At 34.9% G+C, this 24435-nt stretch overlaps 1 protein-coding gene across 1 annotated transcript in view; it reads right to left on the reverse strand.

Moving 5' to 3' along the window:
• The window catches only part of LOC149627457 (uncharacterized), a 232942-nt gene that overhangs the window by 100703 nt on the left and 107804 nt on the right, over positions 1 to 24435 (reverse strand). The gene's annotated exons all lie outside the window — the stretch shown is intronic.

Below are 24435 nucleotides of genomic sequence, written 5' to 3' on the forward strand. Positions count from 1 at the left end.
GGTCAGACCAAGAAGTGATATCTAGTTTTTTAGGGAGTAGGTATAAGATGCCTAAGTATTCGCGGGCCATAGTCCCAGTCCCCCTTTCAAAATACAAGAGGGGGGACGTAAAAGGAGGCCGGGCTATTTCGGCTCTCCTCACTCGGAGAATACGTAATTTTCGTCATTCGCGTCGCGCTAACCTGCGTTTTCAAGAACCAATGAGATGCTGGTTGTAATTTAGATGCGGGGATAAACTCCGGACCTACGTTTGGACTGGAGATAAATCTGGAAATGTAACGAATTTATACCTTCTCCCTAATAAACTAGATATCACTTCATGGTCGGACTAAAAATTGTAGAAACTCTAATTTGTTGAAAACCGCTTCTTTGAAGGAAGCACCAAAGTTTAATTTTAAAATAATTTTTCAGCATTATCGACAGCACCGAATTTCATTTACGAAAAACTAGTGTCGCCTTAATTCGGATTTTTGCAATTCAATAGTAAAAATAGAGAAGAGATATTTAAAGATGCCTTTGAAGTTCATTAAATGGTGGCAAAAACTCCAACAGAAATGATTTGACAACACCAAATTCACGGTACTTCTTTAAAAGGGCACTAGAGGCCAAATTCAAAGTTTTTGTCCTTTATCCGTAATTATTTTATTCATGCAGTTCGAAAAAGTCTATGACATTTATAAACACGCTAATATATTAAAACCAAGGGTTGAATAAAAGGTAAAAGTTGTTCCCCTCTTGCGTGGAATATCAATTGCAGCCTTATAAATAAGTAACGAGTGCTCGCGGTTGTTTTCAATTCTGAAAGGAACCCAAAACCAAAAAGGCGTTTATTGCATTAAGATATGTTGAATTAAAATCCTAGTGAACAAATTATACCGGGCCACAAAAACAGATAATTACATCTTTTTTCCACACGAAAAGGATACAAAACTGGTAAGGTTTACGTTCATTTATTTCTACTTTAGGTTTAAAGAGTGAATGAAATGTTATGACAGTCATTTTTAACCGTTTTAGGTCAGTAAACACGACGAAAAGCATAGGCAAAGCTCCTTGCGTTCGTTTGAAGTTTTAAAACTTGCTAAGCTTAACGGTTAATAGCCATTATATTTATATTGGATACCACAACACAATTAGTGCCACGGTACCACGTCAGTTTTCAGCAGTGCTCTAATTGGTCAATGAAACAGAGAACCTTTATCAAAAAATAGCCATAGGCTTAACACGTCAAGTACTAAAATTTTGGAAATTTTAATTTTGTTAAGGAAAGGCGTTTGGTAATCAGGTTTTTAGTCACATCGTAGTATACGATGACGCTCTTAGTTTGACCCGAGCCGTAGTAGTTGTAGTAGTAGTATTAGTTACCGGAGTTTTCGCTTTCGTTATCGTTTGTTTTTAGCTTAAAACAACTGAGGGGTAACTGAGCTAGGTACCATAGAGACTCGATGGAAAGTTCTAGTTTTCATCCTTTAGTTTATCTCTAAAGTGTCGGGGATGGGGGTGTAGCTCTCTATCTGTGGGGTCGGAAACTTTTGAATTTTAACTTGTGAGGTTGTAGACTTATGAATTTTTATATTTAGGGTCTTTGAATTTATTTTCTTTTCATTTATGTCCTACGATGTGGCTACTATTATGGCCCAGCCCTTGGGTCAACTTGTTTTAACGATTTTGATGTTATTTTATTAATCTAAAACGATGAAAAATAGTTGTCAGGCCATTTCATTCCACCTTAAATAAGTAAGGAGCTTGAAAGGGAGAAAACAACGCTTGACAGAAAACAGTCCTCGAGTTACTGGAGCCTCAACATCGCGGTTGAAAAAAAAACTGGTAGGAAAAGATTTCTCGAGGGTAATTTAAGAGTCACAGGGAGAGACTAATTGACGCTCGCGCTTGCCTCATTTTGCATTTAAATGAGCTCCGGAGAAGTGATTAAAAATTAAGGGGACCGGCCCTCTCTCGACAAGTCAGGAAAACTCGGCGTCCGTAAATGTCTCCTTAATTATACATGGCGCGCATTGCAAGACGGATGGAAACGCCGTTAGATTTTCACGTCGTACAGCATACGCTTGTCTATCAAGAATGCAGCCTTGCAACTCTAAATTTTGCGGCCTGATATTGTCACGGCCTACAGCGGGTTCTAACGCGGAATCTGATTCCAATGCTAAGTTTCAAATTCCGCGCCAAGCGACCGAACATGTCCTCGCTTGTCCGAGGAAATTCTAGCGAGAGAGAAAGCTGATCTGATTTTGCAAACGGAGAGACACGGAACAGAAGTTACTAATAGCTTCCCGAGAAGTAAGTTACTCCTTACTTCATCGCTCTTCGTCAATATCTTATCTAACATACGATGCTTTCAATTGCGTGATTTGTATGATATTGTCTTTGAATTAATGAACCTAGCTGGCAACCGTTTCTGAAATGACTTCATCAATGCAAAACTAATCTATTTAACTTGAATCGAATTTCTTTGAGACAAGTTAATTTGACCGATTATTTGAAGATACATTGTTTTAGAACGGGGTTACTTTTAATACCGTCAAGGCGTATTTACCTTAAGTGCGTACAGTGGTTTTATCGTTTATATTTTAACTAGACTATTGAAAAAAGCGTTTGATGCGAACGCGTCTTGTTTTTTGAGAAGGTACAGTTAAAAATGTGTGGTTAAAATTATATTTCCCTAAATCTTTGAGAAAGAGAGGCAGATATGACGTAGAATGTTGCTTTAAGTATGGCGTCGCACGAAGCACAATATTTGAGGAAAACAGCAGTTAGAAGTCGCAGATTTTATTATCTCTCTAAGAGAAAGAGAGGTAAAATGTTATAACCCAGTAAACAGAACAATTTTCTCCCACAGAATACCCACCATGATTTTTCACACTTTACAGTTTTTAAAAATTATGAAAACCGTATGGACGTCGAAATTAAACGGTATTGCCCGTTCTAGGCAAATGAGCATACTTTGCAGTGAAATGTTATTAGCTTCTGAGTGGAGGAAGAGAAAGTGAAATCATAATCACCTCGTCCAAGGCTCGTCTTATTACACTCGCCAAATTAATATATTATTCATTTTAGAACCAACGGACTCTGATTAAATTAAGGCAGCTTCGAAATGTCTCTTCATCGGCAGAGTTTCCACGCAATCTATGCTCATATCTCTAAGCTTCTCCTCCCACGTTTTAAATGCGTATGAAAACGTTGGAAACAATTCCTATACATGAATCCCTATATGTCGCCAGGGTTATATTCTCGATTTGAATATCAAATTCACCGAGTCAATACAAATAGTTTCGACTCTATAATTATTTATACGCGTTATATCTCCACCGTTTGCTGTATGGTTAATCTCTAGGGTTAGAGTTTACGCTACGGCAATGACGGGTTAACTTGCAAGTATAATTAGCCACCACATGAGGTGACGTAATACGCTTCTCTATAGAGTTTTGCTCTGTTAGAATGTATTGCCATGGTCCTTTTATCTATAGGACATAGGCCGCGCCTACCTCTCAAATGTACTTGTCTGAAAAGGATTATTAACAAACCTTAAGTATACTTAGGTAAGAACTAAAAATATACATGCGTTCGTTTATAGCGCCATCTAGTTAGGCTTAATTTATGATTGTGTCAATACGTAGCAAGCTATAATGTTAATTTTTTATGTGTAGATTTACCTTATGGCTGTTCTTCATAGCAGGACTTGAAATTGAACATATTTTTTAATGTCTAACGTAAGACATTTCTATGATTTTTACCTCTCCGAGTGACGATGACTTCCAGGAGAGGTATTACACTGGATGTATCTGTGTGTATGTGTCTGTCACAGCGTTCGTAGTTGGCAAATCGGAGCAAACGTGTTCGCAGAAAGCAATTTTTGGCTTCTAATTCTTTATCATTGTTAGGGTTAAGATGTACGCGGCGATTGGCTAGGGTTACCAGAAACGTTAAGCCTCCCAAAGGCACGGCTTCCATCAAAGGTTCACGCAATTGCGGGTTTTCTCATTATTTATTGTGAATCAATCGCGTTATGCACTTTAATTTCCAAAAATTGTTAAAGAGGCATACGCGTGAATTCAAACGTCAACAATAGTTAAGTTTAAAATTATTTTAGGAATAAAGTTTCTTAAAACGATTTAACTAGAATTAAGGTAAATTAATGATGATTAAATCAATTAATGTCGATTATAATTATTTAATTTAAAACGTCTTAATTGCGTCTCATCTCGGAGAGGTTTATTTTGGTTTCCCAACTTGTTTTACTTTAGTATTAATTGTTCCGAAATACTAGATGGTGCTAAATGTCTAACTTACAAGCTGCGATAGAAAATTCCCTATCATTTAGATGAACTTTTTTTCACGAAAACAGGCTAACGCTCAGATCTTCTAAATAGAAGGACCATGGTACTACCTTAGATTGTCGTTTCCCAATATAGTTTGTCTTATTATGGAATTCTGCAATTGTAATCAGAATTATCATACCATTATAGATTTATTCGAAGTATTCATAGTATCCAATGATGTATACTTCGATTATTCATGTACAGCAAATTGAATTATTCAATTAATATAATAAACCCGTTTTCATTTTAATTCATCTCTGCCGTTAGGTCAGAATTACAACGGAAATTAGCATGGTTCAACATATACGCTTCAGTGAATACCATTATAAGCTTACAGAAAAATCTGCTTTAGAACAGAGCCTATACCACTCAACAGTAGAATAAGCACGAATAAAATAAAACGGAGTGCCCTGGACTTAAGTATTTATTATTAATTTTTATTCTGAGAAATCTGAGATGGAGATGATAGAATGCTCGGAAGAATGATCGTGGTTGGTACAGAGGAGAGAGCTTGGCGCAACTATTTGCGACTATTTACTGAGGGCAACATGTGTATGGTATTTCACTTTTTAAGTCCATTTCACTTGCCGTAAATGCACTTTCACCTGGGCTTGAATTACTACCAGCTTCAAGCTCGATACTCATATTCAGGAGAAGAACATTGCTATGAAATTTAATTCATACGCCCCGCCTCTTTCCCTGTGGTAAGTAAAGGTTAATATAACCATAGCATAAAATCTTGGTGGACTAATCAGTAAAACAAAAAATCTCTTTAACTTCGTATTAGTTTAAAGCAAAGGGTTTGTCCGCGATGAAAATGTTCTGTGGTGTCGACATTGAAGCAAGTTTATCTAAATAATTAACTATCTTTACATTTTCCATTTAGGTGATGTTCCTCTTTTATCTTATCGTCATTGCAAGTCCCCATGAGATATTGTTACTCGGAACAAACGCTAGGCGTTTCCCAGGGTCTCAATTTCTATTCACTCTTCATTTGTTAGCGCGGGAGCCTCCCCTTATTTTTCTGTAAGGGACGACCCTCGCGGGGGTCAACTCGGGGTCTCCACGCTCTTCCCGAGTATACACGGGGTCCCCTGACTCCCCCCCCCCCATCGCCGACCGCCCGCGCTTTCTCTACCGAGGGTTAAATGAGAGCGTCAAAATGCCAATCAAACAATCTCCGAGGAAAGAGCGGTCCGCTCGAAAAGCGCAATTACAGGCGCCCCTAACTCGTTCGCGCTTACCAGAATCTGCTTCAGAGCCGATTCACGGACGAGGGGTCGGATATTTGTCAAAGCCTATGATATTTTAAGTTTGTCGTATTTAGAAACACATGTTGATTATCAATTCAGTAATGTTGCACCGAAGTACATTATTTGACCAAGTTAACATTTAAACTAATTAAAATAATTTGGATTCCACTTACTTAGCTTAAATTTAATTGGATTCCACTTTGCTTAAATTTAATTGGACTCCACTTTGCTTAAATTTAATTGGACTCCACTTTGCTTAAATTTAATTGGATTCCACTCTGCTGAAATTTAAATAGATTCCAATAACTTTTTTAAATTTAATTTCATTTCACTTAATTTGTTTAAATTTGATTTCATTTCAATTAATTTGTTCAAATTTAATTTCATTTCACTTAATTTGTTTAAATTTAATTTCATTTCACTTAATTTGTTTAAATTTAATTTCATTTCAATTAATTTGTTCAAATTTAATTTCATTTCACTTAATTTGTTTAAATTTAATTTCATTTCACTTAATTTGTGTAAATTTAATTTAATTTGTGTAAATTTAATTTCATTTCACTTAATTTCTTTAAATTTAATTTCATTCCACTTAATTTGTTTAAATTTAATTTCATTCCACTTAATTTGTTTAAATTTAATTTCATTCCACTTAATTTGTGTAAATTTAATTATTTATTCATAATTAAATAATATTAATTTTATTTCTTCCCACTCAATTATATTTTGACTCAAGTAAACATCATCAAAACTGTTGAAATTTAAATAGATTTCTTTTAACTTGTTAAAATTTGTGTAATCAATTATTTATTTCACCCATTATCCATATCAGTTAGATTAAATTTTATTTTGTCGCCCTTAATTTTATTCTAATATATCAAAAATCATATTTATTCTGATTTCGAAGCATTCTTCCAAAATATCGTATGAACCTTGATAATCAGAATTAGCCATAGATACTAAGGATAATTTTTAGGACTTTAACAATCAGGTTTTCAATGTACAAAATTACCATTACCATGAAGTTATATTTATTTTTTCGTAGGTTTATTGAAATTAATTTTATGATATTTTAGCATTGTGTGAGTTTTCGCAAGAATTCAACATTCAAATTTTGTTTGTACAAAATCACAAGAATTCAACCTCCCCTGATTTGTGTTTTAAATTCGTAGCTATCATGGTAAGTTATTTTAGCGTGTTCAACACAAGAAACATTATTGTAGGTTTATGCATAAAGAACATAGACACACACAACATTCCCAAACACAAATAATGTTTTATACAGATTCATGGTCAGATTCAACGGCATTTTGCACAAAATGATCCACCCCTCGGTCAGGCTTACCCAAGAGCACACTGCGGTATGGCATGATGGTTGCGGCTTAAAGGGAGGGGGAAAGTGGGGAAAGAGACGTCGTCGGCGTTAACGGCATTCATCACGGAAATCGCGACGCCCGAGATGGTAATGGTTAAATTAAAAGCTTGGAGCAAAACCTCTAGCGAGAAGGGGGGGGGGGGCGATGATTCGCTTCGTCGTGTGTGTAATTCTTTTTTTTTTTCATTTCATTTCTGTTCTAGACCCCTTTAATGATTTTGTTATTAACGCGAATATAATGGAGTATAAGGAAATAAGTATAACCCCGCTTTAAATGCTATAAAATATTAATGATGCCGAGGGAAACAAAACCTTTTTCGAGCGTCTATGTTAGATTTCGTTCCGTCCTATATCCTCGTCTGTTTGTTTTTAATATAGAGTGTAACGGGGTGGTAAACACGGATGATATAGAGCACGAGTAAAGTAAACATATACGATTTTTGCAGGTTACTGAATACCGAGCTTGAAGGTTGCGTTGTTATTTATCGCCGGTAAATTATTTCAATATGCTAATTTCTGTTATTAGAAGTGTTATCTTATTAAACAACTATTGTTTTCGTTGGCGACAAAGGTTTAGAATGAAAAATAGGTTTGCCACTCTTCTTAAAATAGGGAAGGGAATTCCTGTGGTTGAACACCATAGAAATGAAAGTAATGTTCATGAAAAACGCCGCAACACGAAAATATTTACTTAGTAAATATGTATTATTTGAATTATAGCAGAATAAATTTAAATTTTATGAAGGGTTTCAATGCAAATTGAGTTGTTATCAGGGTTAAGTATGGTTTGAAACAGAGAAGGACTGAGTTTTACTGAGAGGTCACACAAAGTGTGGAGCGCCAACTTCCGTTCCGACTACATTTTAATTTTCACTAAACCTTTTCGGTCAATTTTCAAACAATTTTGAAGGTCATTCGTGTCTCAAGATCAAGAGTTAAACGTCGAGGTGTACATTTTTTGATCAGCTTCGAAAAACGATTAAATCTGCGTAAAAACTAATATTAACCTTCGTGGAAAGCACAAGGCCTACAAATGAAAGCAATTTTCGTGTGCTCGTAAAAATTCGTGAGCACATTGGTCAAACTTCTTCACTTTAAAAAGGCCTTATTTCTATTCAATTAATCTTCCTTGCTTTAAGGATTAAATATTTTGGAACAGTTTTATCTGGTAGGTCGTAGATGCTAATATTCATTTAAAATTTTTTTTTCAAGTTTCGTTAAAATAAAAATTTATAAATTGCTCTACAATTCGCCCTAAACTCACAACCGTTCTTTACGATGCGAATCCGTTTATCGGGAAAACTGAGACGTCTTAATGCTCAATGTTAAATCCTGTGAGATAAAACTATAGTTCCAGTCACAATACCCATCCATTATTAGAATTTCCTATTCTACACATAGGTATAAGTGAACGCACCAATTGTCAACATTTGATACCCAACGATATAAATTCGTGTGCGCCGTTGCAGGTTAATGGCTTCTTGTCGAGGTTATTCTCCAAGAAATCATTATAGTACGAGGATAAACAGCGTATCATTTTCTATAAGCATGAGAAACGTCAATTATCAAGCTCGTTATTTTGTACGTTAACGATGCGAAAAGAGGATTACTATGTGTTCACTGCTACGGCTCTGCTGAAAGAAATCTACCGTCTTTTGTACTGTAACGATATTTTTAACGAGAGGATAAAGTGATACGTTACGAAAGCTTAAATGAAATACGTTCAAAAAGTGTAGCACTGTTTACGAACGGGAAGCTCTCATATTAGCGGTTACCGTATGAGCAGATCCCATAAAAGCGCGGCTCCCTAAACAGCGGTTTCCCGAAAATGCAGTTTAGTTGTTACGTCATTTCCTTGAACGCGGCTTACCGTTTCAACAGTTCCCTAAATACCAATACAACAGGAATGTGAAAAACGATAGTCGTATGTTTCTTCATTTGAACTGAAATAGTATTAGGTCAGGTGAGGCCTATTCAGTCAGGTTAAGTTAGATAATTGGTACCAAACTAGGCCAGGTTAGGTTATTTGACCTCCGGTAATATAAAGTTCGGGTAAATTTGGTTACTAAGAGTCTTAGGTTAGGTTAGATTAGGGTTGGTTATATATAGTTCAAGTGAGAGTGGGAAATAGTTTAAGGCAACCAGAAATTCGAAGAACGCAGCTGTGATGACCTATCTCATATCAATACTTGTTTATAAATATTCAAGTTAATCTCGTTTCGATGTACATACATGGAACTAATGCCAAAATAGCTGTATTTCTTATCAAAGAAGAATAGGCTTATCTTCTATATTTAATTCTATTCCTTAATACAAACTTCCTAGCCTGAAAGTTTCATTTCCGGATAATCTTTAATTTAATTCTTTGTTCGAGCTTTTTCTGTAACTTTTAACACCGTACATTTTTAACATGATATATTTCTTGTCTACGAGTTTTTGCCATTAACTATTTATTATATGGCGACATTATTTATTTATTATCAAAGTACAGGACAAGCTATTGGCAGTGTCGCTCGATACTATACTGTAAATTCATTATAGGGAAAGGGTATATCAAAGCAATAAAAAACACGGGTGGAGAATTACTTAACATTTTCCCCCGTTGACCCGCTTAAATTTTTAGTGGAAGGAAAAAGGCATGAACAGTATTTCATTGACGAAAATAATGTCACTGTTTGCGGTAAATATTTTTTAAAATTAGTTTATTCTTTTAGTACTACTTTAAAGTAATTCATATAGACATCATGAATTGTAATATTTAAATTTACTAGCGATGGAACCAAACTAATAGACTGCCTCAAAGCTAAGATACATAAACCAATTCGGAAATTACTAACAGAGAAAGCAGCACACAGGGGCGAGGTCGCCATTGGGTTTTTCTCTCTCTCGCCAAGAAGCTCTACTAGAGGCAGTGCGAGTCTATTAGTCCCCTCCGCGCGTGTAGTGAACTCGGGCTCCGTCTGGCGTTGCTTCCTGGTACGAAGGTCAACATCCCAATGTCGCTCTTGCCCCTGTGTATTGGTTTCTCTGTATGTATTTTCCGAATTGATCTATTGCAACGCTAAAAAGAAAACATAACGCAAGGTACTCGAAACAGCAATAAACTTTAATTTATGAAAAAATTATTTAAAGACAATGTAAATAAGCAAACTTTTTGCAAATACATATCGAAACTATCAAGCAATATTCTCCTAACATTTTTTTTAAAATATTTCAGAAGCGATGCTTTGAGATTGAGATACGTGATAAAAGATGGAGCTCCGCCCCACTTCACAAAACTTGACACTTTCATCCACACTAACGCCTCACCGTAGCTAAAAATAGTACATATTTATTCCAGAACAAAGTCAACGGTACAACCTGGTTTTCCCACGACATCTTCTCTTTGGGGTTGTTCAGATTTTCTGAAACAAAATCCTTTTTAATTTTAATGTATCTGAAGATTACCATATTTCATTTGCGAAAGAAATTGAAATAAAAACGTTTTTACAACATAACCGTATAAAAGTTTAATTTCGAGACGCAAGGGGGAATGCTCCGGTTTTATTATCCCGGATATACCTGAGCCAAAACAACCAGGGTTGAGACCGAAAGGGAGGGAGTCATTTTATGCAAATTTTCAATTTAATCTTACAGTCGAAGTAAAGCCCTTTAGTTTTTACTGTTTTTTTATTTCTTTTTGAAATTTCGGAAAATGTTCCTGATAGAAAACAATTAAGGCAAAAAACTTAAGACTGAAAAGCGTTTCAACTCCTACTGTGGCGATTGCAATTACATTTTCTCATAGACTGTAAAATTCAATTCTTCAAACGGAAAATGGAATTGTTTCTTTAAATAGCCCATTTGTTCAGTTTAATAGGTCATCTTAAATGGGATCTGAAATCCGATAAAAATCTGGTTTACCAATTTTGAAGTATTTAAAAGGAATAAGAAGCTTCGTTTGAAAAACCTCTGATTTATATAACAAAAGATAGAATAGATGTCTGTGAATTGGAAAATATGAAAATATCAAGCTTTTAATTCTCCGATTTCTGGTTATTTGGCAATATTCATTTGAAAACGTTCATATGAAATTATTTGAAATCCACCTTTTATGAAAGGCTAAAATGTTTTCCGACGTCACAGATATATTTTTCACGCGAGATGGTGCCACTCTCTCTCTGCTATCAGACCCAGAGATTAGACTGGCGAGAAGCTCGAGACGCGTATAGGATTCCCGCGCTTTTTTCCTCACCTCATAGTGATGTCATAGAACGGGCGAACAAGCTCGACAAGACAAAATTATTAAAATACGAAACTGAGTTTTCATGATTTTTCAATGGATTTTAAAAATAGAAACTTTTGTTCAATTATATTAAAAACTTGATATTTTGAAAGTAAAGACTTGAAAGTGTAGCAAAATACCACTTTCGTGGTAAAATATGATATGAAATTGGAAATTCGCATAACCTTTAACATCCGAGATTGTCACTGACTGTAGTGAAATGTATTTTCCAATTCGACAGACAAACATCGTAGCGAATTTGGTGGAATTAGGTTTAAGTTTTTGTTTCGTACAAAGGTTGAGAAATAATTTTACAAATTAACTTCTTGCGCGCTACTCTTAGATACCTGAAACTTTCAGGCTATAAAATATAATTCTTTAAACAAAAATTGTTAAAAATGTTTCGAGCCTCTTAGCTATTTCCATATTTGCACAGTCTCATTTTTCCAAACAAAATAAAGAACTTTTAAAGACTCGCGTCGTAGGCCAAACCTGTTTTGATATTTAAAATTATTAAAATTTAGATACAAATGTAAACAGCAAAGATGAGCAAAAGGGTGGAAACTGATAATTTTAAGAATATTAATGAGAAATATTTTATTATTTATAGATTTCAACTAGAATATTTAGATTTTCTTCGGTAGCAAAAGGGCAAACTAGATGAATTTTAGCTTCGAAGCTTCAATAGAACTCTAGAACTAAACTGGGAGTATGTTTTTCACGAATTTTGTAAATGATACGTAAAATACAAATTTCGTGCCATCATCTTGAGGGTCTTTAAAAATTAAAATAAATAAAATAAAAACAAAAAGTTCGAAAACCAAAATAAACCTCTACGAGTCTAGAAGAAGGCTATCTTCCCACTGAAGACATTTTTTACAGTAGTTAAATAAATATAATTGATATTAATTATTTTAATCAACAGAGATTTACCTTAATTCAAATTCAGTCGTTTTAAAAAACGTTATTCCTAAAATCATTTTAATCATAGCTATTTTTGTCGTTTGATTTCTAGCGTATGCCTCTTTAACAATTTTTCGAAAATTAGGGTATATAAGTTGGGCGATTCCCGACAAAGGGTAAGAAATAACGCAATTGCGTGGACCTTTGGTGGAAGCCCTAGAATTGGGAGGCTGGACATTTCTCGTAGCCCTAGCCTATCGCCATGCACATCTTAACCCTAACGATTTTGATGGAATAAAAACCAATATGTTTTCTCTGAACTGTGAACGCGGTCCGGATATTGCGAACACGTTTGCTCCGATTTGCTAACTGCGAACATACAAACAGACACACACACAGAGACGTCCAATGTACTACCTCTCCGTGACTTCATAATCACTCTGAGAGGTAAAAACAAAGACTTCACTGATCATTCAAATCAAAGAGTCGCAGTGTTTTTCAGGACTATCCATTGAAAACTACAGCCAAATTCAGTGTGTAACCTTCAAAAAAAGAAGGGTGAATATATTTTTTTTACTATTTGGACTTTCTAAATCGGGTCTCCGAGGAAGGAGAAGGAAGGAAAAAAGTAAATTTGGAAAAGAACTAGTCGACGCCGCTTTTAACTATATGGCCGGAAGAAGTAATTGAGTTAGGAGTGTGCGTTTTCCCTTCGGAAAAGAAGAAGAGTTCCCTCACTTTTATTTCTCTCTCTCTGGCTTCCGACTTCTGACTTAGAAATCAATGTTTAGGTAAAAAAAAATAAGATCAAAAGTACAAAACTAGACTCGCTTAAAGAGAAAGAAGAGAGGTTTTTTTTTAAAAAAATAAAATGTTCTATTTTCTAATGCACGCCTAGATGATTCCGTCCTTATTTCCCAGGGAAATAGGGTTGTCCTTGGACTAGTGAATGCAATTTTAAAATTGTGTATTTAAGGACGAAGACTGACTTTTGATCTTTGTAAACAAATTCGCAAAATTTATCAGAATCAGTACGGAGGGGACAGGGTGATGCGAGGGGTCCGACATTGCCAAAAAAGTGTACGGGATTTCGTGATTTCGCCAAAGATTTCGTGATTTTCTCTTGATTTCGTAAATTCGTGAGAAGCTTACGGGATTTCGTGTAAATGCCGGCCCCTCGTGGTAATAAACCGGGAAACGATCCTGTGTAGACACTAAACTTTCGCTTCGTATGAAATATTTTCCTAATGTTCTTTTTTTTAGAAACTGATAGTTTTTTAAAGCTTTGAATTTAACAAACGACGATTAACTAGGGTTAATCATGTTATGGGTCTAGAATAGGACGTTCTTAACAGGCTTAATGGCTGCGGATCCAATCTGCAGTAACTCACCGAACCCGCTTCTACAACCTTTATTTACTCTTTGCATTTTGGAAAACGTTGTTGCATAGGCAAAACGTAGAAATAAAATAAAAAGCATGTTTCAAAATATAAACAACTATAAAAAATAACAAACAACTTTCAAAAAATATACACAACGTTCCGTACAAAAAGTCTGGAAGTTTAAAGGAAAAGCCAACCACTTTCACTTGTTAATTTTAAATCAAAGGCCATTATATAAGAGTCTAATAATTGCATGTGGTTTGCTTCTGAATTAATTGTAGTTAACTTTAAATTTAAAACTAAATTAAAAATGGAAAGATATGTGGCGCTTCTGAGTTTTTTTAAAGACTGACGATTTAGGCAATTTGGTGATTTATTCCTCAAGGTCGTTTCACGGTCCTTTGATGGCGCTATTGCTATGTTATTGGTCTTTATACAATGGTGAATAATTCGCGCCTCATAGTGTAAGATTTGAGATGGTTTTCAAAGCACTCTTATCCCCACCTGCCTGTGATTTCAAAAACAAGCAAAAGATTGCGGAAACCGTTAGCATGCCGTAACAGCCGAGGCTTAGCCGCTAGCTCTGATGTGACGCTGCGAGTCGGTGACTGCCTCGGCCATCTCAGAGATGGAACCCAGCTGTTTTCCCCTTTCCTGTCATTGGACCGGACGTATTGCTAGAGAATCCAAACGCGATACACATACTACATCACAGTCTCTTTAAATTATTAGAAAAATGGAGCGCAGTTTTAATGCGTTATTTGGTATGTTAAAAAAAATAATATAAGTAATTATAGACTATTTATTATATTTTCAGTACTATTTTCGTATTTTTTTGAAGTGTAGCGCTACTTATTATAAAAAGTTTTTTTGATACTGATGGTCCTTTTCTTTAACATCGTTGTCTTTTGAAAAATAGAGAATTAAATATGATCAGTTACTCATTCAAAGCCGGTAAAATAAAGAAAATCAAAGAGAATTTATCATTTCCGCAAAGCTTTTCTTACACTTCAACACGTTTATATTTAATACTTTCACTATCGTGTCTGATGTAGTTTCAAGTGCGCTTGGTAAAAAGGGCAAGACTTATACGAATTTAATATTAAATATTACAGGAAAGAGCTCGAGTGTATATCAATTGCGCCTGAATAGGAGTATAGGCGGTGAAGGAAATGAGTTTTCCGTTGAAAGGAAATTTCAGAAAATTCTTTGAAGTACTCGGAAACTTTCGACAATTACGGGAATGGATTATAAATATCGTTCAATAATTCTCGAGAAGAATTATATTTACTTGAAATTATCGCTCTTTCAATTAGAAGTTAAAGAACTGAATTAAAAGCATTTAAGTTGATGAATTTTATTATCAGCGTAATTAAAATTTTTAAAATATTGTTACTCATCTTCAAAAATTCTTTACACTAAATGGTTTTACAAAAAAATATGTATTTTTATAAAACACCCATAGATAACTGTAATCATTTAGTGCTCGCGAAACCAATGGTGTTCTTCACGCTGTTTTGTGGTTGGTCATTAGTCATTATGGGGATCGCAGGCACTACCTTGAGAAGCTTAAGAAAAGCGGTTATAAAATCTTCATTTCCCAACTGTTACTAATATCAAAAGTATATAGAGTGAAAACTGAAAGTACACTTCAGTATCAATTCCCTGCCTTTGGCCGTAGACGACATGTAAACTGAGAAGCAAACTACCCTTCCCTCAACCTCCTACAGAAACTAACCAATCAGGGAAAAGCTTCATAACGTCACAGGCTTATAGAAAGTAGAACATATTGCTGGCCATTACTATTTAATGAGCTTAATCTCGGCTTGTTACATGTGCCAAGGTCGGATAGGTAATCATACGCAGAGGGGGAATCGACACTATTCTGGGATAAATGGGGTCTTCTTATATTACACGGCGCGAACAAGTTTCAACGAAGTGTACTTTCTGTTTTTAGGCTTGTATACTTTTGCTAATATCAACCATCAAGGTTGGTGAAATTATTTAAAAGGAACGAGGAAACAAATCACTTTCTGAAATATATATGATGTACAGTATATTATTTAATTGAGAGGCTTTGGGTTTCTGAGCGCGAGTCTGCCAGAATTCCACTGACAGTTGACTTATTGATAGGAAGAAACCATTAACGTCTGATGATTCCTCAGATTCCTGTCGGCTTTCTAGAGATAAGAGATATTTTGGGTCGGTTTACGGCGATCTCCCCAGAGCAGTGACCCTGGTCCGAAAAATCCCCTTTTCCGATAACACGAACCGGAATAGATCCTTATCTAAGGTCGTAAAAAAGGGGGTCCAACTGCTCCGTAAGTTCTTTTCCAGGGTCTTAGCTTTCCGTTCGCGTACATGTTCACCTAACCCGGATAGGAGGTTGAAAGGAAAGGGAAATCGACACCCTAATTTGTATTTTACGTCTCGACTCACCAGGCCTTAATTTCTTCCTTGTAAGGACCAAGGCATATTGAGGGCAATAGAAGAGGCTCAACCACTCTTTTCCTCTCTTATAGCATCCCCCATCCAGACTGTTAACCGCTCGGTCTAAAGTAGACCTTACCCTATTTTACTGGCGGCTGTTGATAATTTATTAAGATGCCCCATTATCGTTGCCACTAAGAGGGCGATGTTTAGGAACAAGCCAGTCTAAGCTTCATTTAAGCACTGTTCACACTTACGAGGGAAGCAGTTTAGACCTGGTTTCAGTCTAGCTAATTTTAAAACCCTCTTCGTTTTTTCAGATTGAAGCGATTTCACCAGCATAGGTTTACACTTTTAGACAATTTTATTTGTACTGTCTTCCAATGCTTAGTAATTTCGGGTGTACCTTGTATGAACAGTTCCTGAAATAGCGGCGTTGTTCAAAACTGCTGTTTTAGAAATAGCGGTTTTAAACTCGAGTTTTTGAAGAATTCTTAGCCCAACAATGTACCTTACCTATCAAATACAACAAGATCACCATAACCTAACCTAACCTTTTCCTAATACTATTTAGGTTGGAATAACAATGCCTAAACTGACCATAATACTACTGGGGTTCAAATTAAAAACCTAACCTAACCTCATCTATAATTTTTTGATACAAGTACCTAAGATTATCCAGACTTAATTGCGTTCAAATGACCAAACCTACAACGTCATACAAGACTATCGTTTTTCACTTCTCGGTTGTACTGCTCTTTTGAGAACTGCTGTAAAGGTACGCCACGTTTAAGAAAACCGCTGTATAGGAAACTGCCGTAACGAGTAAACTGCTTTTTTGGGAAACCGTGGTTATGAGGACCGGTATTTTGAGATCCGCTCATATGAAAACGTTTACATGAGGACTTCCTGTGATTTCTGCTAAAGCTGTCGTTACACTAACACCCTTCAAAAGCTTTAAAAGGATTCAAAATTCCCATACGAAAACAAGATTATTTCTTAAGTTATCTAGGTTTTCTACATTTGTGTTGTAAGCAATTGACATAATATGTAAAGCCCTGTGAAATTGAATGAATAATCTCATGAAAAAAAAACTATAACTCATTGCGCATCTTCTATTTCGCTGGAACTCCAATAATTTTCCTCATTTTCACGAAGAAATACCATCGACCTCTTTCAAGTTGTAATTTCACACTGAATGTGATGCAGAATGGAAAGTCGCGTTCAATTTCATCGTTATCTAACCTTTACTGACACCATAAGTTTACAAGATATGTTCCATAAGTGTGAATCTTCTAAATTTCATAATACTAGAGACATACTGAGAGCTATTTAGAGAACGACGTAAGAATTGACTACACGCGGTTTTGCAGTCCTTCATCCAATTTAGTCTGTACTAAGCCTTTGACAACGCCTTCAGGGGTCGCTTTACGAGAATCTATGACCTACGTCACTTCATGACAAGCTCTCAGTAACCAGTGACAAACTTATGGAACATATCTTACGAACTTATGCTGACACACATATACATGTACTTTTATTCGAGTACTCGTTTACTTCTCCACGATTCTTTTCAAAGCAATATACGAAAGTTTAGAGATCTTCTGAACAGACCATTAAAGGATCCTCTCCTCTTTCTAAATCGTATACGTTCCCTTTAGCTAGGGCTCACGCTCATTGGCTAGTTCGCTCGGCTGGCTTTTTGATACGAAGAGTTTAAGTACTCCAAAAGAACTAATACAAAACATTATAAAAGGAACCCAAAGAACCCGGAGAATTCCTTTACCCTTTTCCAAATAGACCCAAGACCAAATTAAAGGTCTTTCTTTAAAAGAAACCCTCTCTAAAGTCTATCAGAGCTATAAGCTTTGCCAAGAGAGTGAAAGGGGTTCCTAAAAAACCTTGTATTTTTTCTAATCACCTTACGGGTTTTTACCTCGCACCATTTTTCGTCGATTCTCCAAGAAGAGACTTTAATATTACCCCTTTTTTTCAAACCTCGTGGTTCCCTATATGGTATGGGTTGTCCCGACTAAAGACTTTCTAAGTTAGCGGAAAAGAATAAGGAGTTTTGAGATGAAATTGTCGGTGTTTCTTGGCAGGCTAAGGAACGGTAAAAAATTGCTTGGTGTTGAAAATAACGGTTGAACGACGGGTATGGGGTCTTTAGAGGAAATGGATTATTTGTGACCTTTATAAAAAAAAATATTATTTTCGTTACTTAATAAAGGCTTTCCTAAAGGATGAGTCCAAGGTGAAATCCACGCTTTGCAATTTTTTTAAAAGGTGATGAAATAAAAGTGCAAGATAAATAACAAAATTAACATGGATTTCTTCTCGTATTGGTGCTTAAATTAAATGTAAATGCTTAAATAAGAATGTTAGAAACCAAAAAATTAACCTTTATGTGTAAAATTAAACAATTCTCTAAGGGAAGGATGGCGTTAAAATCTATAACACTTTTAATGTGTGTCTTTATTTAACAGTTTATCAAACTTGAAGGGTCAGAAGACTTTGGGGGTACTTATTTTTCTGTGTAAATAGGTCTTAGGCAATATAGACAAAACTTATAGAATTAACAATGCAATCGGTAAAGCCGACTTATAGGCGTTTAACTGCCCATGTTATTCCTACGAGCCCCTGTAGAAATGTTTACTGTATGGAGCACTGCTACCCAACGTGGAGCTCCCCACCAGGGTCCCGCTTTTCTGTTCTGTACCGGCATTTTAATTTGGCAATACCCGTTTTAGCTTAGTGTGTTCCTCTTATGATTAAATGTACATGTACATATGTTCATTAAAGTTATTCCTGGCCGATATATTACAGTAATTAGTATTAATGAATGTAACCAAACAATGAACGATAAAATGGTGGCGCAATATATTCCAAAAATAAATAATAATTAAAATACATAAATAAATGCAATAAAACATAATATATAATAAATATAAATAAAATAAATAAATAAATGTAATAAAACATAATATATAATAAATATAAATAAAATAAATAAATAAATAAATGCAATAGAACATAATATATAATAAATATAAATAAAATAAATGTAATAGAACATAATATATAATAAATATAAATAAAATAAATAATTAAATGTAATAAAACATAATATATAATAAATATAAATAAAATAAATAATTAAATGTAATAAAACATAATATATAATAAATGTAAATAAAAATATAAGTATAAATAAATAAATATTTTAAATTTAAATAAATAAATATATTAAATATAAATAAATAAATATATTAAATATAAATAAATAAATATGTTAAATATAAATAAATAAATATAATAAATTAATGTAATAAATACAAATTAAAACCCATAATTTCCTCGATTTTTTCCTTTAAAAAGAACTATGTGGATGCTTCGCAGCAAGCAAAGCGAGCATGCACCGAGATGGTGAGCAGGGCTCGTAAAAAATGAAAAAAAAAATAAAATAAAAAATAAATAAAAATTAAAAAAAACGAAAGAGAGAAGAAAAATGTTCAGTTAAAAAATACCGCTTAGACGACGCGTAAGGGAATCGATGGTCTTTTCTTTTTGGTAACTTACGATTCGGACAGGGTACTGGTCCGGGATGTAGTGGTTCTTTTATATATGGTCAGTAAAACAGAACCATCCTACCCACACCTACACTAAACTTAGGACTTGACCTATATGGACAAAAGAATCGCTTTTCAAAAAGAGAAAAAAATCAATTCAATCTAAAATTTTACATTTAAATAATAGGAAAACTAAAATATTATTAATAATGTAAATGAAATAAATCGTATTTCTATTGCTTATTCAGTGGAGTCTGTGCATAAAAATAGCTGATATTCGAGAAAAATGTTTGGGTTCAACTCATCGATCCTTATGTTTTTATAATACTAGCGACGAGAAAAAGAGGTATTACGAGTGTAACAACGAGGAAGAATTTTTACTATGGTTAAGATTGTAAATGGGAGTATTCTTTAGAAAATTCATGGAAAAAAGTCACTGTTCAAATTTAAACCTCATTAGAATGAGCAATACAAAGTCTAGACGTCACTTGGCTCATGCGCAGATATCCTCGAAATGAGATCCATCGGCACTTTTTAGGTGCAAGTCCTTACGTACACGTTCCATAGACCCAACAAGGAAGACTCATTGGCTTCATCTTCCCTATAAAAGAGAGTCCCTAATTGAACTCAGCTTTAACTTTGAGAAGTTCTATAAATTTGAACAACCGCACTTGATAAAATAGGGAAAATCTATGGAGCATGAATACGCAGTGTTAAATCGTATTGCAAAGGACATGGGTGTTTACGAAGCGTACCCATACGTGAGGATCTATTTTAATATTTGTAAAATCTATTTAAAACCCGATATTTTGGGCATATATAGGAGTGTTTCCTTATATAATTTCTCAAATATATATTTCAGAAATCATCTAATAATATTTAAAAGATTGATGAATCTCTAAATTTCGTTATTACATAATCATATTCGAAATGTGGGATATTGAACTTTGTTCTCGCTTTATCATTGTGTGGGGTTGAAGTTTTGCATATAACTCTTTCAAATTCCCAAAGAATATTTTTATCTTTTTCCAATTCACTAAAAGAGGTAAGGTATTCAAGCAAGGGAACAAGCACTACATTTAACTTTTTAAGTATTAGTGTGAAAATAATTCACTTTTAAACTATATACATATAATTTTATACAAAAATTCGTAGGTTCTTTACATTCAATACAATACTCAACTAACGAATGTAACACACACACCGTTTCCCAAAGTATCGTTTTTAAACTCAGCATGCTTTTTCTTATCGATTCGATTACCGAGTATTCGTCGATTATGTTCGAAATGAAACGAATTCCTTCCGCTCGGCCCGATTATATTATTAAATGACGAAATCTTGTCCTTTGCGGCTAACCATTTAGTGTCCAGTATTCAACGAATATTTTTCGAGTATTTATCGGATACAAACGAGGATTGGTATCGATACATGTACGAGTTACTCGATTTAAACGAATATTGATATCGATACCTGTATGAGTTACTCGATTTAAACGAATATTGATATCGATACTTGTACGAATTACTCGCTACAAACTAGGTCTCGTCTATGACTGAAATATACGTGTTAAATAATCACTCAGCTATACAAATGGTTTTGATTTTATGAGAAAAATGTACCAATTCAGATTTAAATGAAGGCAAATCGTGGACGAAATCGTGCAACTCATAACAGTTTTAACAAAGTTGGAAAAACAACGGTACTGTATACTATGTAGGTTTAAAAACCATAACTTTGAGATTGAAAACCGAGAAGCTCAAAAATTGCATAAAAGAAAGTAAAACAATTCCAACAATGAATTTTACTCGGATGAACTGGTCTTATTAAATTTTAGACAGGTCTATTCTCCCTTATAAGAATGACACGGATCACCAATTAGGCTAATTTCCACGTAGACGTCTATACCCTATATTTATTAATGATTTAAATATAGCTTCACCACTAAAAATTGTAGTGAAGAGCCCCTTTCTTTACAGTAAAAACCCAGAAAAGCAACGGGCGCTGAGAGATCGATAGTGGCTTCTCTAGTGAAACGTCTCTAATCGATCCCCCAGGCTTGAAAAAGCCACGTGAAAATTGATCGGTAATCGTGACATCTTCATTGACGCATCTCTGGAGAGGTCCGAAAATCTATCCGTCAAAGAGCGCCCGTAGTCAATGTTAGAAGAGTCAAGAAGGTAAAAGGGGAAGGGTAACCTAACCTCACCCGTACCCCGGAGAGAGCCGCGACCTTAAGAATAATAGCCATACCCACTTTTCTAAACGCCATTTCCTAAGCTAAACCACTCTAGAGAAAATCCTACACGAGAACAGCCTTACTTTTTCGGAATATCTTCACCAAGGGTCGATCTAAACCTAATTCAATGACCCTGAGAGTGGTCTTTTTTCTTTTGGGCAGGAAAGTCTTGAATTTACATTGCAAAGTATCGAAAAAGGTTAATTATCTTTAATAAAAGATAAGGAAAAGGCGCTGCGCTTAATGACGCCCCTGGTGATGACACCCTGGATATTTCCGTGTCCTATCGAATGATTAAGGTCTTGCGTTTTCGATGCAAGATAGTTATGTAAAAGACTTGGCCTAATATTTTATCGTCTCATTTATGATGGCTTCCAATGCGGATTAATAAATATCATAGCACTATTTGTTGTTCAAAAAGAGTTACATTACATATATTAACTTCTGCAAGATGTTAAACTTAAATTTCTATTGACAACTAGCACATTGTTAGATGTAGTCAAAATGTTTACGTGAGCTAATTAAATCTTTCGTAAGTTAAAATAAATTTTATGAAACATAAAATAATTTCTTTCATAAATGTTTTTCGAAAAATTATAATAAACTGTTTATTCGGGCTATTATAGGTAATAATAGAAATTGTAACTCTAGATGGAGTCATAGTTCCCTAAAAGCAGTGATGTTAGAGGTTTCTGGATGCTATCTTGCTCCACCTAGTGGCACATTTTGGCATTTCAATTATTACCTGTAAAAGCTGACGCAGGTGTCAGTATGCTATGTATTTTTTGGTTTATAAGGCAAAATGGTTACAAATATCGTAGAGGAAATTTCAGCACTGCAGATGTGTACTCGCTTAAAAACGATCTCCACTGTTCGAGACACCCTTTTTTAAGGAATGTTTGCTTTGGTTTGGACAGTAAATTCACGAAACAAATATATTCTAAATCTAAAACATCCTCATTAATATAAAAATAGAAACAATAATACTCAAAACTAAAGGTAGGAAAATATTTTACATGAGTATCGCAATTAACAAAGTATTGATTATGGGCCAACAATCAAAAGAATTGCGTTTAATTTTCATAAAGGTTGAAGGTAAAGTTTTGATGGCTAGCGCGATTGCACCTAGTACAGTTTCCGAAACGCTCCGTCGTGAAATTTGAAACTTCGTTATGAAATTTTCATATGAATTTTAAAATATGGTAAAAAGGATTCACAGACAAACTTCATTTAATTAATACCGTAAAAGTAAGTTCTAAGAGTATTACTACGTACTTTTTGACCTACATATGCCTTGTTTCCATGTTTAACAAAGGCTATATTTTCACAAAACATTTTGGTCATACAGGGCAAAGCCTAGTATCCTGGGAGAATGTTCCTCGGGCAGTTAAATCGCTCTTATGAAATTTTAAAGAAAATATTAACTCGATGCCAACGCTATAACCCTCACGCCCTCCCGTTTATCATCTAAATTATAAAAAAACCGTTTTTACAAACGGAAAAAACCTGATATATACTACATCGTTGATTTTGGGTCGCCACTCACTGTTCTTGTCACGGCTTCTAAGGGACAGATATTATTTATTCTAACCGTTTCATATAACACCACCATTTATTAAAGCGTTAACATTGCGTCATGACAATTAATATCACATGTCATGACAGCACCAACTATTAATGCGGTAATCTTAACACATTTTCTTTACTTTTTATTTCGGCTGACATTTTTTGAAGCTAAAAATAAATAATTTTTACCATAACAACGAAGTGTTATGTCCCTTCCATGAAAGGCTTGGTCTTACTGATAATGAAACGAATCGGAGAACGACAGAGATACGTGCATTGTAACTCAAAGAGAGTCCAAGTCTCAATAAACGAATCGAAGATACGTGCATTTTAACCTCAATGCCTTGGAGTTAGGAGAATTTTGAACTCAAGTACGTCGTTAAAAGATCCCCCACCATGATAAGAGATAGATAGAGCCTACCCTCGAGAAAAACCTACGCGACCTACGCGACTTACGCGACCTATACGCTCGTGGCAGCACAAGGGTTGAAAACGAATTGTCGTTTATTCGCGTGAAGTCGTAGGGTTGCCATTTCTGCACCTCAAAAATACTTACGCTGAGGGGTCCTGTTTGCAACACAACGGTTAAAAATGAATTGGCGTTTATTCGCTTGAAGCCATAGGCCTGCCATTTCTGGCGTCAAAATTATCTACTCTCCCGTTCCAAAAATTTGCCCGTACAAAGGCAGGAAACTCGAACGACCCGTATATATCAGCCAGTCTGTCGACTGGCTTAAATATGCCTGTAGCAGGGGATCATTTTAACATGATGCATCCCCCCTAGACTTATTATAGTTCACCGAAAAAAAAATTAAAAATAACGTGTAAAATGTGTTCTGGCAAAAGTTGAGACAAAACTAGGAAAAAATTTGTGAAAGGCCGAGTTAGTATTATGCAATAAACAATGCTTCGGTCATCTTGTTTTCGGTCATACACTGAAGGAGAAAGAAGTCTTATTGGGTCCGTGCGAAGAGCCAATATAGATTTTGTCATCAGAAGCAGCATTGTATGGCCTAATATCAGCAGTCCCTAAAACATTAATGAGCTGGGTTTTTTGGCACGAAGCCTTCGTCTTGGCGTGAAGGAAGAATCGAAAGAAGAGAAGAAAAAAAAAATAGGAAAAAAT

Source organism: Phalangium opilio, unplaced genomic scaffold, assembly GCF_054372755.1.
Source record: "Phalangium opilio isolate 3A_F unplaced genomic scaffold, DU_Popi_V2 ptg000105l_1, whole genome shotgun sequence".
NCBI lineage: Eukaryota > Metazoa > Arthropoda > Arachnida > Opiliones > Phalangiidae > Phalangium > Phalangium opilio.